Source organism: Bacillus rossius (assembly GCF_032445375.1).
Source record: "Bacillus rossius redtenbacheri isolate Brsri chromosome 9 unlocalized genomic scaffold, Brsri_v3 Brsri_v3_scf9_2, whole genome shotgun sequence".
Taxonomy (NCBI): domain Eukaryota; kingdom Metazoa; phylum Arthropoda; class Insecta; order Phasmatodea; family Bacillidae; genus Bacillus; species Bacillus rossius.
The window spans coordinates 10,479,845-10,497,394 of NW_026962013.1; the positions used below are offsets into that span (position 1 = coordinate 10,479,845).

At 41.1% G+C, this 17,550-nt stretch overlaps 1 protein-coding gene across 1 annotated transcript in view; it reads left to right on the plus strand.

Moving 5' to 3' along the window:
* Positions 1-17,550, plus strand: part of LOC134543019 (cGMP-dependent protein kinase 1-like) — a 273,913-nt gene that overhangs the window by 154,542 nt on the left and 101,821 nt on the right. The window lies entirely within an intron of this gene.

Here is a 17,550-nt window from a genome sequence, read left to right on the forward strand (position 1 = left end):
GCTAGACCAAAAAAAAGTTTCGAATCGTAACTTCTAACCTAATCTGAACTATAGCGTTTTCTTGGGTGGAATCTAGGGGGGGGGGGGGGAGAGTCTAAAATTTGGCCGCAATCGGCAGTATCATAAAATGACATCTTCTTGGTCATAACTAGAGACCTGCAAAATTCGCGGATTCATTTCGTGATATGCTACAATTCAAATAATTATACCTTAGTGCTGCTTCTGCCATTGGTTCACTGTTAATCTGCAGCAATGAGGGCCAATTAGAGACCCTCACTCAAAGAAGTGTCGAATCACAGACACTCGGTCGAGACGACTCACAAATCAGCAGCCAATGAACAGGTGGCATTTGCCCGAGTGTGTAGAGTGTAGTAGAGTCTATCCTGGAGGTCATTGAATTCGCGAATTTTGCAGGTCTCTAGTCATAACGGTTAGCCTAAATGCAATATTCTACTTTTTAGTAGAAACAAACACCAAGTGGTGTAGTTTTTAAGGTCCTTTCTTCTTAACCATTTCTTTAAATAGTCTTGAGACCTGAAGCGGTTGGTTTGAACAAAAATTAATCTCTAAAATAAACGTGCATAATCTTTACAAGCTGTAACTTCGTACTGTTTTATTGAATTCTAGAAAAATAAATGTTTCGTAAAAGGTGCCAGAAGTTAGAAAATGCTGAATGATTTTTTTTTCTCATATCGCTTGATAATTACAGTTACATTTGTTTGTAAGTGGACAGAAGATGAAGATACCTTGTCTAAAGAGCAGGAGTGAAACAGAGCTCAGCGGGTACAAAGAAGGTTTCCACTCCCACACAGCAAGGTTTCCGAGAAAGTCTTGTCTGTTGTTCGCGGTGTATGTGGTGTGCTTGCCTGAGTGTGAGACGGATGCATGAATATGTATGGATCAGCGAGCGTAATACAGAGAGAGAGAGAGAGAGAGAGAGAGAGAGAGAGAGAGAGAGAGAGAGAGAGAGTAAGAGTAAGAGTAAGAGAGAGAGAGAACGCGTAAATACTGGCACTGAATCTCTGTGGTGCCTGCTTCAGCCACAAAGCTGCGTACTCGTCTCCATTCTCGGCAGCGTTGAGTCAAACACGTCTTCAGAGCTCTCGGAATTCGCCTGCTCAGCAAATTGACTTCAGTGATGTTTTACAAATAATATCCCCCCCCCCCTTTTATCCTCAACTCCTTTCCTGCGTCAACCACGTCAATCTATCCTAAATTTGCTTTATCCTTTCGATAATGTAAAATGTAAATATTGCAAATCTGGATCGTCACAATGTAATATTTGCGAATTTATTCTTTTCCTTCAAACTTAAATAGTAGTCTCTTAGGTAAACCGTTGATTTAGTTGTAGTTTGTGTGGAAGTATAATGAATAGAGACCGGAAAAATTCGCGGATTCATTACGTGATAGGCTGAAATTCTATCATGTGTATAATTCTGCTGTTTCTGCTATTGGCTCGCGGTTTAACTGGAGCTCTCTGGGACAATGAGAGACTATCGACCAAAGAAGCGTCGAATCACAAGCTACCCCAGTGGAGACGCCTCACAACTTAGCAACCAATGAACACGCGTGTTTACTTGAGAAGTACAGAGGATAATGGAGGCTATCCTAGAGGTCATTGAATCCACGAATTTTTCCGGTCCCTAATAATGAAACACGACCATCGCCATTTTGAGAAATATTCTTATTATTATTATTATTATTGTTGCCAACATATTTTGGTTGAAGTGTGATGAATCGCGAATGCGCCATGACACCCTCCCGTCACGGCGTTGTGTTGTAAATCTCTGCGGCGGGTTTGGCCGCGCCGGCGACGGGCGATTATGCTCGCGTGTTCGCCCGCGGCGCTGTCGTGGGGGGGGGGGGAGGAGGGGGAGGGAGGAGGGGATAAAGTGTTGGTATTAAAAGGGGAGGGGAGAGAGCTGGTTTAACTGGACGATGGAGAGATCGTATCAAGCGCTGTGTGTGTTGGCGGCGAGTGTTGCTCTAATGGAAGCTGCACCGTCTCGTGTGTTTGTGTGTGTGTGTGTGTTGGGAGTTATTTTTGGAACAGGATTGCTGCACGTAACTAACCCCCCCCCCTTTTTTTTCTCTCCATCATACCCCTAACGCCATTCTTCCCATTTAACCCCCCCGCCACACAACAACGGGATCATTTTCCTGCACGTTTTCCTCAAACAACTCACGGTGTTGTGCTGGACTCGCAATAGCTGGACTGAGCGACGGGGAAATACATTGAACATGAAACATGCGACACAAACAAACAACTGTGCATAGTCTTGCTCACGCTGAGATTGCAGTGCAGAGCACATAAGTCCGGCACCCACCGTTGCCGGGTTGCTAACATTATTCCTATTTTGTAATAACATCGATAGTCATGACAAAGTTTTACTTGTATTTCCATGATTTAACTGCACACTGCAATCTAAGGATGAGACGCGCTATAGATATCAAATATATCTTGCCATTACAACACGCGACTTATGTATGACAGCCATCAATACTTACAATTCTGTCTAATATTACCATTTTTTTTTCTGAGACAGTACAATAGTGTGTTTTGATGGTCGCATTACAGTTGTATTGGTACATTATGAATTAAAATAATACAAAATTATTATTTTAACAGTCGATCACTTTTAGTAACAAGGCAATCAGTTAGTTATATCCTGCGGTCAGACAGAGCCAAAAATTATAATATTAAAAATTTAAAAAAAAAATTTATCTACAAAAATGATGGAAACAAAGATGGCGTCTTTCTGTTACGTTGCTTTAGGAAATAGAATGAACATTATCATATGTTGCCATTGACTGAATACAACAAAAACTGTATTTTGTAAAAATTTTATTGCAAATTTTCGTCTTGAAAATAATTTCTAAGTATATTTTTTAAAAAATTTCTATAAATTATAAAGTTGTGTCTAAAACTTTTGTGCTCTTTGCGTATATCTGGCAACACAGCACACCCAAACAAGTACAGCACTGATAGCAGATATCTTTCACTGGAAAGAGAGAGTAAATAAATGCATTTTTAAATCATGGAGGGAAGAAATAAGGGAGTTAATTGGTGTGTACAATCTTTGGCATGTTAATACTCACGACAAAGTCATAACGAGAACATTTCCCCACCCGTTTTTACTATCGGCATAGCAAAACAATTTTTGGTTTTAATGAAGTTAAACGCTGATTTCTTGCAGATGTGTTGGTATTATGTTTGTTTAGCAATATACACTACACGATGAAATATTTACGATTCTGCAATATAAGAATGAGTCACGTTAAAATATATAAAAAAATATAGGTAAAAAGATATATTTTTAATATTTTCATTGCTAAAGAGTGACATAGAGAGAAATATATAGATATAGGTATGTAGAGGAGAGAGATCTTTAGAGGGATGATGCGCTGTCAAATTAATGGCGATAGTAATGCGATAACTAAAGGAACGTGAAAGTTATTCAAGTTAAAAATGGCGCGAGCAGTTTTTATGTCTCATCTCCCGCTGAGCGTGATGAAGTGTCGTGATTTGTCTCTGGAGGAAGGTCTCTCCAGGTGTTTATTTTTTTAAATATTTTCCAAAGGATAAAAAAACACACGATATATTCGCGAGTGTTGAAAACGCATTGAATAAACGATGGTTTCCTTCCAACAAGGTCATCGATCTGAAAATGGCGTGCAGAAACTTCAACGGTTGTACGTGCCTCTTTTTTTTTTCCGTTGTAAACATAGCTGTTGCACACTCGCCGAGAAAATTAATTTATAGATAAAACACTCCACGTACAGGAGGGCACTAAGCAGGATCAGTTTTCTTACCGTTGCGTGGAAAAAAAAGCAAAAATGAAAAAGTGGGAGGGGAAGAGAGAGAGAGGGGCTCATAATTGATGTTTCAAGGAATCCTAAGAATGAATAAAAGCTGTAATAAAACACTGGTCGACTGGTAATGGCGGAAAACTCCACCTTAGGAAAGATGACCCGTGGCCAGCGGCGGGTGAGGGGGGGGGGGGGGTAATGGGTCCAGACCCGTCTCGAACAAAACAGTGTGTGGCACTGTCCGTTAGTACGTAATCTACTTATATATTATCATTAATTAGTAGCGTGAATAGTGTATATCATACATAAATTCACATTGCTTGTATACAACCCACCTTATCTTCAGACTCTCCAATGCTCCTCCACTCTGTCGTTCTGCGTTAGTCGCGACTTTTGGACTTGGAATCGGCGACCTTGCAGATTTTATTTTTTATTTTTTGCACACGACGTACGATAAGATAAAAAGCTACTGTTTACGCTCTTCAAACGTTTTGTAAAGTTCTGGATTTTTAATTTTTTTTTTGCCTACACTGTAAATATGTTTTTTGTAAATGGAACACAAAATATCCATGTAAACTTACATATTATTTGTAATTTTGTACATTTACACTAAAACTACAGTATCACTACAAAATAGTGTTCGCAGTTATACTGGGTTCGGTATTCTTACCCAGGCATTTATGCCTCTTGTTGTCCCAGTACCTCCAATAGCTAGAGATAGGAAAAATTCGCGGATTAATTTCGTGATAGGCTGAAATTCAAACATGTGTATAATTCTGCTGGTTCTGCTATTGGATCGCGGTTTAACTGGAGCTCTCTGGGCCAATGAGAGACTATCGACCAAAGAAGCGTCGAATCACAAGCTTCCCAGACTCACAATTTAGTACCCAATGAACACGCGTGTTTACTTGAGAAGTGCAGAGGATAATGGAGGCTGTCCTTGAGGTCATTGAATCCGCGAATTTTTCCGGTCCCTACCAATAGCTAAAGTTATTTGAAAAAATGTTCCCTGAATAGCTCTCCACTATTAAGTGCAATTATTGAATATTTAATTATCTTTTCCACCGATTGAAAAAAATTGCTTGAATGAAACAGTAATTAAAATATTTTTCGTGAGAAATACTCAGTATTATCTCTAAAAATGTATTTCATATATGCACAAAAAAAAACACAGCCATGAGTTGTACAAAGTTAAAATATCTATCGTGTAGGTAGTATTTCAAAACATTTATAAGCAACTGAATTTCAAAAGAATCTATTGTAAAAGTACAGGTATTTTTTTTTTTTTTTTTTTGCTGTGAAGAAACCACTTCAAAATGCACTAACACTCGCGCTGATACACTGTGTAGCCTGTTCCGAAACCAGAACTTTCAGTAACTCTGAAATGACTGCTGGATTGTTAAAAATCAGCCTCGCACGTCATGTGGTTTTTTTTTAATGCAGATCTGTGTATGTTAAGTGATAAGTCAAGACCTGCAAAATTCGCGAATTCATTTCGTGATATGCTACAATTCAAATAATTATACCTTAGCGCTGCTTCTGCAATTGGTTCACTGTTAATCTGGAGTAATGGGGGCCAATTAGAGACCCTCACTCATAGAAGTGTCGAATCACAGACACTCGGTCGAGACTACTCACAAGTCAGCAGCCAATGAACAGGTGGCATTTGCCCGAGTGTGTAGAGTGTATCCTGGAGGTCATTGAATCCGCGAATTTTGCAGGTCTCTAGTGATAAGTGTTAACCAGATGGGGCCTGGAGGGGGGGGGGGAGGCCTTAGAAAGAAAGTTTTTTCTTATAATTATTAATGCAATTGGGAATATTGTTTTAATACAATTTCTTGGAAATTTACGTCATTGCAGTTTTATACAGTTTGTCATGGAAAAAATTATATTTCCATCACAAAACAGTGCAAAACGGCAATGGCGTATTTACAAGAAAGTGTATTAAATTAGAAAGAAAGTACTTTTAATGAGTAACCAATATGAAACTATGTAAGTCAGGCGCAATATTTTGATTGCCTTTTGTTGATAATATACAAATATCGTGTATGTGGTAATTAAGTGACAAGCAATGCATCATGCGCAATTTTTTTTACCTTGTATTGTTAAGTATCCGTGGGAATTTATCTTTAAAAAAAGCATGAAAACTATATGTATTTATGTAGACCATGTATGATAGACAGTACATACTAATGATTAGGAAAATTTCACGAACCAATTCTATAGAATCATCCACAGTGGCAGATACAAAAAAAAAAATTCGGGAGGTGGGGGCGTTTGGAAAAAAAATAGAAAATTTAGAGTCTTGTGTTTTGCTGGAATCACTACACTACTATTAATACCATAATTTCCCCCTGACCACATACCGCGTACCATATTGTTCCCCGAATCCCCTTGGGAGCACCATAATTTCGCTGACGAAGGAAAGGAGAACATCTGTTCTATGTCTTGATGATATCTCCTCTAACAAGGGGCGCGGTGGGTGCCGTCTATTTACATCTCCTCTTATTGGTATACACCTGCAAAATTCGCGGATTCATTTTGCGGTAGGCTAGAATCCAAATACGTTTGCACCTTCTGCTGTTTCATTGATTGGGCCACGGTTTACCTGAAGGACTCTGAGCCAATGCAAAACCTTCACCGATAGAAGAATCGAATCACGGAACATCCCAGTTAACAGGACTTATACGTCAGTAGCCGATGAGAAGGCGTAATTTGCCCGAGTGCATGGAATAAATATTATGGAGTCTATCCTGTAGGTCATTGAAATCGCGAATTTTGCAGGTATCTACTTATTGGACCATAAAGATGATATGTAGAGACCCCGTGAATTTCGTGGATTCAATTACCTCCAGGATGGACTCCAATATCATCTACACACTCGGGCAAATGCCAACTGTTTGTTCATTGGCTGTTGACTTGCGAGTCGTCTCGACTGGGTGGCCTGTGATTCGACACTTCAATGAGTGAGGGTCTCTAACTGGCCCTCAGTATTCCAGATTAACAGAGAACCAATGACAGAAGCAGCGCTAAGGTATAATTATTTGAATTTTAGCATAACACGATATGAATCCGCGAAATTCACGGGTCTCTAATGATTAGAGACCGGAAAAATTCACGGATTCATTTCGTGATAGGCTGAAATTCAAACATGTGTATAATTCTGCTGGTTCTGCTATTGGCTCGCGGTTTAACTGGAACTCTCTGGGCCAATGAGAGACTATCGACCAAAGAAGCGTCGAATCACAAGCGACCTAGTGGAGACGACTCACAATTTAGTAACCAATGAACACACGTGTTTACTTGAGAAGTGCAGAGGATAATGGAGGCTATCCTAGAGGTCATTGAATCCGCGAATTTTTCCGGTCCCTACTAATGATATGCTTTTGTTTGTGCACCTTTTTTTTTTTTTTTGCTATCGCCACCCTCGTACCCACAGTTCTGCCCTCGGGCGCACCGCCCACGATGACGGCGGACGACCGGGTTATCGGCTGCAGGCGCGCCCGTGGTGACTGATCACAGGCAGGTCCACGCCTGTCGCGCCGAAGTGTCGGGAGATGCCATCTCGGCCATTAGTCCTGGCCTCGGCCGCACGCCGTCGACCAATCACATTCACAACTTACCGAGCACGCGCGCTGATCTTCGCGCACCCACGTGCATTGACGGGCACCAAGTTTGCTTACTGCCAGGGGGCACGATGCACATCTCGCGAAAAAGATTCCGAGACATGGCTGAAAGTAGTTAAAAACAATGTACCATCGTTTTGCGTGTCATGATCGGATGAGTTTCTTCCAGAGGTGCATGTCGATTGTTAAACCCACCAATCACAGCTGTTCAGGGCGTAAGCAAACGCGTCCTGAGTGGCTCGGCCAAACGAGGCAACGACTTCTCTCGCCGACGGCCGGCCAATCACAAGGAAGAAAACGTCGGTGCGGGTATACCTTGTTGAAGTCCAACAGGCGTTCTGATTTATTCGCGGAAAATGCCTGCCCCTACTTACTACAAACGTAAAACCACAAAAAAAAAAAAATCAAAGCAGTCATGAGGACGGCTGACAGAAGTGAAAACTTAAAACATATAAACAAACAATTGTTATATTTGGATATCCAAATTAATTTTTGATAAAAATCAGAGACATTTTCGCAATTTTTACGAAAACAATATCACACAACAAATTTGTTTTATCACGTTAGTAAAATAACTATTAAATTACCATAAAATACGCATTGCATAGTGATTGTAGGTATTAAAAAATTCTTGATGTTCTTAATTTATAGGTTATATTGATACAAAGACTCAGTTTTCTTCGTTATTCCCACTATATATCTATATGAGAATATTAATATACTTAAAACTCACTTTTTACTGCATACAAACATTCGATTCACATATGCACAGCACTGATGTACAGTGACTGAATACACTTATTAATAAGATATGTATTGGTATATGTCGTGTGCATTACTTGTCGGCTTGTGTTATGTGTACTGGCTGCGCACGCACCACAGAGTATGTGTGTGTGTGTGTGTGTGTATGTATATATATATACATATACATACATACATTCACAGCTGACGTCACGTGACCATGTCGATGACGACCTACATGAATTTACACCCTACCCAAACCTTCCTACATAAGTTTTCACTTCAAAAAAATCTTTGAGTGTTAACTAAATTTACGTGCATGTTTATCCTTTTTAAATCGGGAAACAGAACTGGAAGCCAGAACCCAGCGAACATCAAGTTAGCAGGTCCGTATATTTAACTGTAATTTCTTGCGGTGTGGGTCTAGCCGTTGTGGTTAAGGAAGATGGCGGCCGGGAAATAACCCCTTTGGCGATCTGACACCTTGTCATCCGGACGAGGCTCATGCTGATCCGCGCGTGGGTGACCAAAAAAAAAAAAGGTTGGAAAGGGGAAGGGAAAGATTTTTTTTTTCCGCTCTATTCTTTGACGCGTGTCTGTTCGGCACCGACAACTGCACTAGATAGCACTTGGTAGAAAAAAGAAACCCTGACTGACGTAATAACAGAATCCCGTGTTGGAGGTATGTTCGCTAAACGCGCTCGAATATTCACCGTGATGTAAACTGTGTGACCCCGCGGCGGAACGTGGCGCGGAACGTAAGACTCGCGGAGGGAGCGGCGACGGAACGCCTGGTCGAGTCGAGAAGGGAGCACCCCGAAGAAAACCACAATGACTGCTGGTGATTCTTTGAGCGAGTAACTTGAATGATTTCATTTTTGTGACATTAACTCACGTTGCTGTTCATTGTTTCATTGTACTTAACTTTACCGTTTAAAAAAAAAGTAGTGTTATTGCCGGGGTCTCTAGGTGGATGAGCCACATTTTTTGTGGCAAAAAACACCCCCCCCCCAAATCCATTTTTAAAGCTTTTATAGAGAGTTAATTTATATATATTAATAATTTTGCTGCAATAAAAATATATTTTATTAAATAAATCAGAAGTCATTGACATATAAGTACATGCTATATAATGATTATAATGATGTGAATGCCTACAGAAATTTTTTTTTTTTTCCTGAATGTGCTATGGCAGTGACATCTCCCGCTTGTACACATGCACTTTAGGTTCACACCTCGTATTCATCAATACTCCCCCCAGGCATATAATCCCGTTAGGGTGTTATCCTGGTTAGGAGAAAGATGGGTCTTTTACATGCCTGACACTGTTGCCAATGCCCAACATGGGTTACGAGAACCGGGAAATAGATTCGCCATTTCCAATCGCGGAATGTTACTGGAGAGCGCACGGCTAGGTCGAGAGGTTGAGGCCCGCGTGTACACAATGTGACGCTCCGTGTATCCGCCGGCTGTCGGCGCGCCTGTGTGAGGAGGCTCGCGGCGACAAACATTAGCGCGCCGCTAACACGCGCCGAGTAAACAGCCTGTCCGGCCAGACGTGCGCGAGCGAGAAGCTCACTCGCCGCGTAATTAAATTGGCGAAACTACTGTAGTTACTGTACTGGGAAGCCGTTGATACTGCGGCAAACTGCTTTTTACGAGTTTTTTTATTGAGTCATTTTTCGTCACGGGTTGGAATTAATAATTTTTATTGCCATAGGCGTACCAGCCAGATTTTTGTTGTTGTTGTTGTTGCGTAACATCTTAGCTCTCGGTATGCGGCATTTGGTTCGTGAGTGTAACGGAAGTCGCGTGGAACGTAAATGTGTGACCACGGTGCTGCCACCTGTGGCGGATGGCACTAAACACATTTCAAAGGGAAACTTTATATATTTTTTTTAACTAATTAGTGAATTTGAACAAGATGGGCAGTGTTTTAATAAAATTCCTCGTCGAAAATTATGTCCCAATTCGGTGTTTTTTTATGTTTGTTTTTTTTCGCTTTTTTAGGAGCTGTTTCATTTAATAGTTTAACTTTTCGCTCTGCAAATCGAATGATTCAGTAGTCGACGTAGCTGATGCTCCGGCAACGAATTCTAGCGGCGGGTGCGGAAACTATGTGTAATTCGCGTCCAGGAATGTAATTTGAAAACACAATTTGCATGTAGGTATTGCTCGGCGCTATTTTAAAGAATTCTACCTTAAATTTTGTGTCCGAGTTCCGTATCATAAGTGTATTTGCAACATGATAATACACAGTTTTGCTCGTTACCGAGGTTAGTTAGATGTTATTATGTCTTCGGCGAGTACCCACTGAAAAGCTCGCTCACTTTTTTTTTTTTTTAATAACGCATTACGTGCACTTATCGACGCACGTAAGTGTGCACTGAAATAAAATTTGTGGTCTCCGATATATGTCTATTAGTATGGACCTTACCAAACATTTGGTGTTAACTAACTGCATAATTAGTTTTTTTTTTTTTTTTTTTTTTTACTATCCAAAGGGGAAATTGTTGGGTAGTCGGAGGGGAGGGAATTGTGTTCTTATCTTTGAAAGATTTGTGCAATGGGAGTGCATGACTTGATGTAAGTTTTTGGACATACGCCATTGCTAAGCACTTTTTCTGTAGAAGAAAACAAAATAATAATACCCAAAGACAAAAAACACAAATTAAGCAAAAAATTGCTGTTGTAGTGTTTATATCCTGTTAACAACAGCAATTTTTTGCTTAATTTGTGTTTTTTGTCTTTGTGTATTTTTATTTATTATTATTTTTCTTCTACAGAAAAAGTGCTTATCAATGGCGTACCTATGTCCAAAAACTTACATCAAGTCAATTTGGTTCTCATATTGACACCAACCATTACCATGGTAGAGACTGCACTCAGCAGTCTCCACGTGCCACGGGCCCTGTAGCCCCGGCGCTGGCGACGGTTGGCGGCACTGCAGGAAGCAGCCCATCAACAACCACCTCCACCTCGGAGAGGTCCCCCCGCTGGACCTGCTCTGCAGCTCTATTTGTAGCCCGCTCTGTCCGAGATGAGCTGTCACTTTTTGACAGCTGCTACTCTTCGCGTTTTCACACCTTGACAACCTAGCTGAGCATGGATTTTTTTTTTTTGCATTCTAGAGACCTGTAAAATTCGCGATTTCAAATCCCTAAAGGATAGACTCCATGATCCTCTATGCACTCGTGCAAATTACATCTGCTGATTGGTTACCGACTCGTAACACCTGTTGACTGGAATGATCGTGATTCGCTAATTCTTCTGTTAAAGATTTTTCATTGGTCCAGAGTCCTACAGATAAACTGTGGCCCAATCACTGAAGCAAAATAATGTCAAAAGTATTTGGACTCTATCCTATCGCGAAATGAACCCGCGAATTTTACAGGTCTCTATGCATTACTTATTAAGTGATATTTAAGGACTCTCTTTCTGTAATTTCCGCACGATTACACCATTACATTTGTTGTTCTAACTCAAATATTTTCAACAGATGTTCTATTCAAGTGACAATTATCACTTGCGCGTCTATGTTACACGTATTGAATATCTGTTAAAATATTTGATACAGATGGAGGAATCGTGTTAAAATTGTCCTTTAACTAGAGACGGGAAAAATTCGCGGATTCCTTTCGCGATAGGCTAGAATCCAAAAACGTTTGCCTTTTTACCGCATCAGTGATTGGGCAACAGTTTATCTGAATGACACTCGGCCAATGAAAAACCTTTAACAAAAGAAGTATCGAATCACTAGCGTCCCAGTTAACAGGTATCACGAGTCAGTAAGTAGCCAAAGACCAGATGTCATTTTCCCGCATGCATAGAGGATCATGGAGTCTATCCTACAGGTCATTGAATTCGCGAATTTTTTCGGTCTCTACCTTTAACTAATTGTAATGACGAGAAAATGGAAGAAAAATCAACATGGCGTGTTAGACGGAACCTTAAAGGGCAATTAAGAATGTCATAATATTCGTGTGAAAAAAAAAATATACTCCTATATTCACTTGCTCAATCGGTCTGACCCCAATCAGTCAGAACACCTTCCGACTGCATGGCAACACTGCAGGAAAGCCGTTAGTCCGGTGTCTCACCATGCTGTTTAACCGGCGCTGTTGCCAGTTTCCACTCGGTGGTTTCTTTCAGATCGATTGTTTACATGTTCGATTTAGATTGGTGTACTTGGTGCGTTCTTGGGAGAGCTGCATTGTGCTCTCTAGGAATGAAATAGGGGCGTATCTTCTATTTCAAGAGCTGAGACTAGATGAAGAGAAATTTGAATCCTTTTAAATCTTTTGTAGAGTTTTATCCCACAAAACAGATCTTTCTTGAACTGAACAGATTAACCCGTCGACATCAGTTTCAAGTTCACTCGTATTTTATACAACTCTGGAACAACACTTCACTCGGATTGAAGTTCGCCGGACGAACTGCCCGGTAAGCCCCAATACTGAGCAGTATTCTACTTGGCATAATCCGGTCTGTTTCGCCGTTCGGCAATAATCATACGATTGTAGCGGCAGTCTTATCAGGCAACCGGTCGATTGTAGTTACTCTTCCTGAAAAATTAAAAAAGAAAGAATTATTTTCAAATAAAAATATGTAAATTTTTGGCTGCTTTGCCAAATGAAGAGATTTCTTTAATATTTAAGTAAGGTTTTATGTACGGTTGTAACTTATGCACGTGTACGTTTTTCCGTTAATAATTAATCTTTCACTATAGGTACAGGTGTATGTATGTATATGTGTGTGTGTGTGTGTATATATATATATATATATATATATATATATATACACATACACACACACTCCCTAAACGTTATACTTCTTTATCTTTTATTTAAATTAATTGCTCTTTTTAACTTAAAAGTTTGTATAAGCTAATGTTAGATTTCTTAAGTTAACTTTATTTATTTGACAATTGTTGAATTTTTTTTTAAATGTTTGCATTAGTCTAAATACCTCGCGTATATTTAAGTGACTAACTGCACTCACGTACACAAGCGGAGTGGTAAATTTTTCCTGTTTAAATGTATAGTGGATTTTGGTCAAAGTGTGTATTTTGGCGGCCGTCTGCAAGAGAAGCTATTATTGATTGCCCTGTTTGGCCGGGCCATTCAGGACGCGTTCGCTTCCGCGCTGGACGGCTGTGATTGGTGCGCGTGGCGGCGGACAGTACGCCGGTGCGTGCGCACGAAACAAAACCCAGCCGACCACGGAACACAGGCAGTGCTACAAATAGGGACCGTAAAAATTTGCGGGTTCAATGACCTGTAGGATGAACTCCATAGTTCTCCGTACACTCGGTCAAATGTCACTCACTCATTGGCTGCTGTCTTGTCCCCAACGTAGCAGCCTGTGATTCGATAAAGCTTTGGTTGGGTGTTTCTCATTGGCCCAGAGTCATCCAGGTGAGTTGTGAGCCAATAGCAGAGGCTGCACTGAGGTATAACTTTTTGTATTTTAGCCTAACGAGAAATGAATTCGCGAATTTTTCCGGTCTCTAGCACTACAAAGATTGAACACACGTGCGTGGCCCAAGTTAAACCGAGTTGTAGCCGCTGACGTCCGGGCAATCACGACCACGGAGACGGCTCATGATGGCAAGGGGGGGGGAAGAGAGAATAAGGGAGTGTGTGATTGGACGCCGCGCGGGGTCGCCCCGCCAGTTGACTGCGGTAATGAATTCCACGTCGCCGCCGCCGCCGATCGCCGCCGCATCTTCCCCGGCGCCGGCGGCGGCCTTGCGGAGGCAGACGTCGTCGTCGTCGTCCTCTGCGTCGTCCGTCCCGCTCCCTCGACGTCTGTCCCCCCCCCCCCCCCCTCGCCGGCTCCCGACACGGTGGACGAGTCCAGAAACTCCCCGCTCGCGCTCAGACGAGAGTTACACCTTTGAATATATATACTGTATAGAAGTCGCGAGTGGATAGGATTTACTCTACGTTTTTCAGGAGCGTATGATGAGCAGCTTGGGAACTTCACCGCTGCAGTGCGCTGCCGTAACGCCCTGTATCGTCTTAGTTGTTAATTACACGTTAGAGCACAGCCCTGTCGCCCGCTGTCATTCCCCCGCACCGTCCATCCAACATTCACTGCAGCTCAAGGTCGTTCAACGGGAGGGGGAAGGGGTGTTTGAAGAGTTCGACACTTGTCCGCCAGGGACCACCACGAGTCGATGCCCTAGAGATGTGTGGCGATTGCGGCGGTGAATTAACCAACTACCTCAGAACCGTATTAGAAATTTTAACCTGGGCTGGCGACTTCTATACAGTATATAAATTCAAAGGTTATACAAAGAATGTCTTAGTTATAAATAGGGGCCTGCGGATTTCGCGAAAAGATTTCGAGACTAGATGAAAGTTAAAAACACTATATAGCATCGTCTGTATTTCGTGATGGGTAGAGAGACCTGCAAAATTCGCGGTTTTTGATGGCCTTTAGGATAGACTGCACATACCCCTGTACACTCGGGCAAATAACGCAAGTTCATTGGCTGCCGACTTGTAAGTCGTCTCAGCTGGTTTGTCTGTGATTTCGATCCTTCTTTGGTTGAGGGTTTATAACTGGTTGAGATTCGTCCAGATGAAAAATAAGCCAATAGCAAAATTATCTAATAGGTATATGTGCTTGAATTCTAGCCTATCACCGAATGAATCCGCGAATTTTGCAGGTCTCTAGTGATGGGTAGAGACCGGAAAAATTCGCGGATTCATTTCGCGATAGACTAGAATCCAAATACGTCTGCCTTTTTTGCTGCTTGACTGATTGGGCCACAGTTTTCTGGGCCAATTAAAAACCTTTAAAAAAAATAAGTAACGAATCACGAGCATCCCAGTTAACAGGTGTCACGAGCCAGCAGCCTATGAGCATGTGTAATTTTCCCGAGTGCATAGAGGCCCATGGAGTCTATCCTATATGTAATTCAAATCGCGAATTGTTCCGGTCCCTAGTAATGGTTGAGTTTCTCCCAGGTACATATCGATTGTAACAACACTAATCACAGTGATTCAGTGCGGTAGCAAACGCGTCCTGAGTGGCTCGGTCAAATAAAGGCAACGATTTCTCTCGTAGAAGGCCGCCAATCACAAGGAAGAAACCACAGGTGCGGGTTTACCTTGTTGCAAAACGAATAAGTGTTCAGATTTTTTCGCGAAAAATGCCTGCCTCTAGTTATAAATTTTAATAGTATCAACTGCAAGCGTTGTAGATGGTTGGTTCAGAATCACATAAAGTGTAACTCAAACAGTTTTAGATAAACACATGCGCATCTTCTGGAGCTGGCCTGATGTACTTGTTTAGGTATTCAGAATGAACTTCTATAAATAATTTATACCCCTACAGGCTCAAGAATTTATGGATTTTTTTCGATAATATAATTTTTTTTTTTTTTTACACGCATGAGTTCCTTGGTAAATGGCTTTGGTCTAGTTGGTAAAATGAACAGTGTAACATATTTTTTTTTAAAAATTTTGTTCCTGTATCCATTTTGATTGGTATTTGTTTTTTTGTTTCAGGTTAGTCATGGTGTCTTGATTTCACGGATGGCAGAGTGAGGTAAACTACTACATCATGTGACTCAGTATTATGATAGTGTAAACTAGTAAGTTAGAAAAATATTAACGTTGAAAGAAAATTCAAAATCCGCGGTTCACAACGTTCATTATAACATAGCTCCGATTTTAGTCCGATGGAATATTGTGTTTTACGAATTCGGAATACATGATGGTGTCAGAATTCAACAAACTTCGGTTACAGATTCCATAACGAAAATATGAATTGAAAACATATTTCTACTGCAGACTGTAAATAATGGAGAACGTATTTAAGATAATTTATAATGTTTAATTGAACAAAGAAGCTGTACATATAACTACCACGAACCGTGTCGTTGTCGAAAAATTATTTCTTTAAAATAATTGGAGGAATCAATACACCAGAAGGGGAAAAGAAAATATGCGCGGAAAGCTTGTGGTGTTTGCTCCAATCCTTTCAACGGAAGTCATTTCATGAAAACGACAAGTTTTTGCGGTGGTTACAGAAATTTTTAACCAGCTGAGAAAATTCTCCAGATGGTTTAAGTGTGTCACATCTTCTTAAAATACCTACTTCTCTCTCTCTCTCTCTCTCTCTCTCTCTCTCTCTTATTTTCAATAAACAATTAGACCAGCTCCGACTCCAAAAGCGTATATACCGCAAATATGTAGACCGCGTGTATGTTTTTAAATTATATTTTCGAAATGAACCTGCAGACGAAATTTTGTCGTTCGGCTGCTGACCCGTCGTGTGCAGACCGTTAATGATGGTGTATTTATATATGTGTATGTATATATATGTATGTTTATATATATCTACGTATATATGTATATAAGTATGTGCATGCATCATTGGCGTAGCTGTGTTCATAATGTTGGGGGGGGGGACAAATAATGATTTTGATGCCATGTAAACCCATTCCCCTCTTACTAAGACGGGGGGTTTTTGATTTTAAAAGTGCAAAATAGCGCTTTTTAAACAGTTTTTGTATCTAACCATTGGATACATCGATGTTAAAAATTATTATTGTTTCCTTAAGATATAAAGTTGGGCAGAATAATATAATAAAATAAAAATATCACTGTCTAGAAAGTTGGGGGGGACAGTCCCCTCCACCCAAAAAGTTCAGGGGGACACGTCCCCCCTGTCCCTACGCCCCTGGCATGCATATATATGTATGTGTAGGTATATATGTATGTATATATATATGCATATATGTATGTGTATGTATATATGTATGTGTGTATATATATTTAATAATAATTTAATGCGTACAACTGCTTGTTTTGTCCTGATATGGCACTGACTGGAGTTGAGTGTAAGTTGTTCCGAGTCCCAGACGGGGAAGGGGGGTGAGTTACGCCCCTCGGCGTGGGTAGGGACTACCCGGGACTCCCCGCCGGGCCGCGCGGCGAGACAGCTGTACCGGGGACCGGCCCCGACCTGACAAATGCCGGTCGTTCCTCTGATGGCTGCGTTTAGTCCCGGGTGCTGAAGTAACCGACACCCTCCGTTGTAAATCAACGGAGCCGTTTACCAGATGGAAATAATAATAACAATAATGATAATACGTAGTCTACACCACTTCATTTTTTGTAGCCTGGTTTCCCTCCCCTCCCCCCCCCCTTTTTACTTCTGAAGCAACTTCGGCGCGACTGTACCGGCGTATTTTATGACTCTTGTCACGTCCCCCCCCCCTGAAGTTATGAAAAAGAAAAAAAATTGCGAGGTCTTTGATGAAGGCATTATGTTATTTTGTAAGATGCGAGGTGGACAGTTACAACACCTGGAATCACAAACCAACATAAAGGCAAGTTGTGCATGTTAATCATGG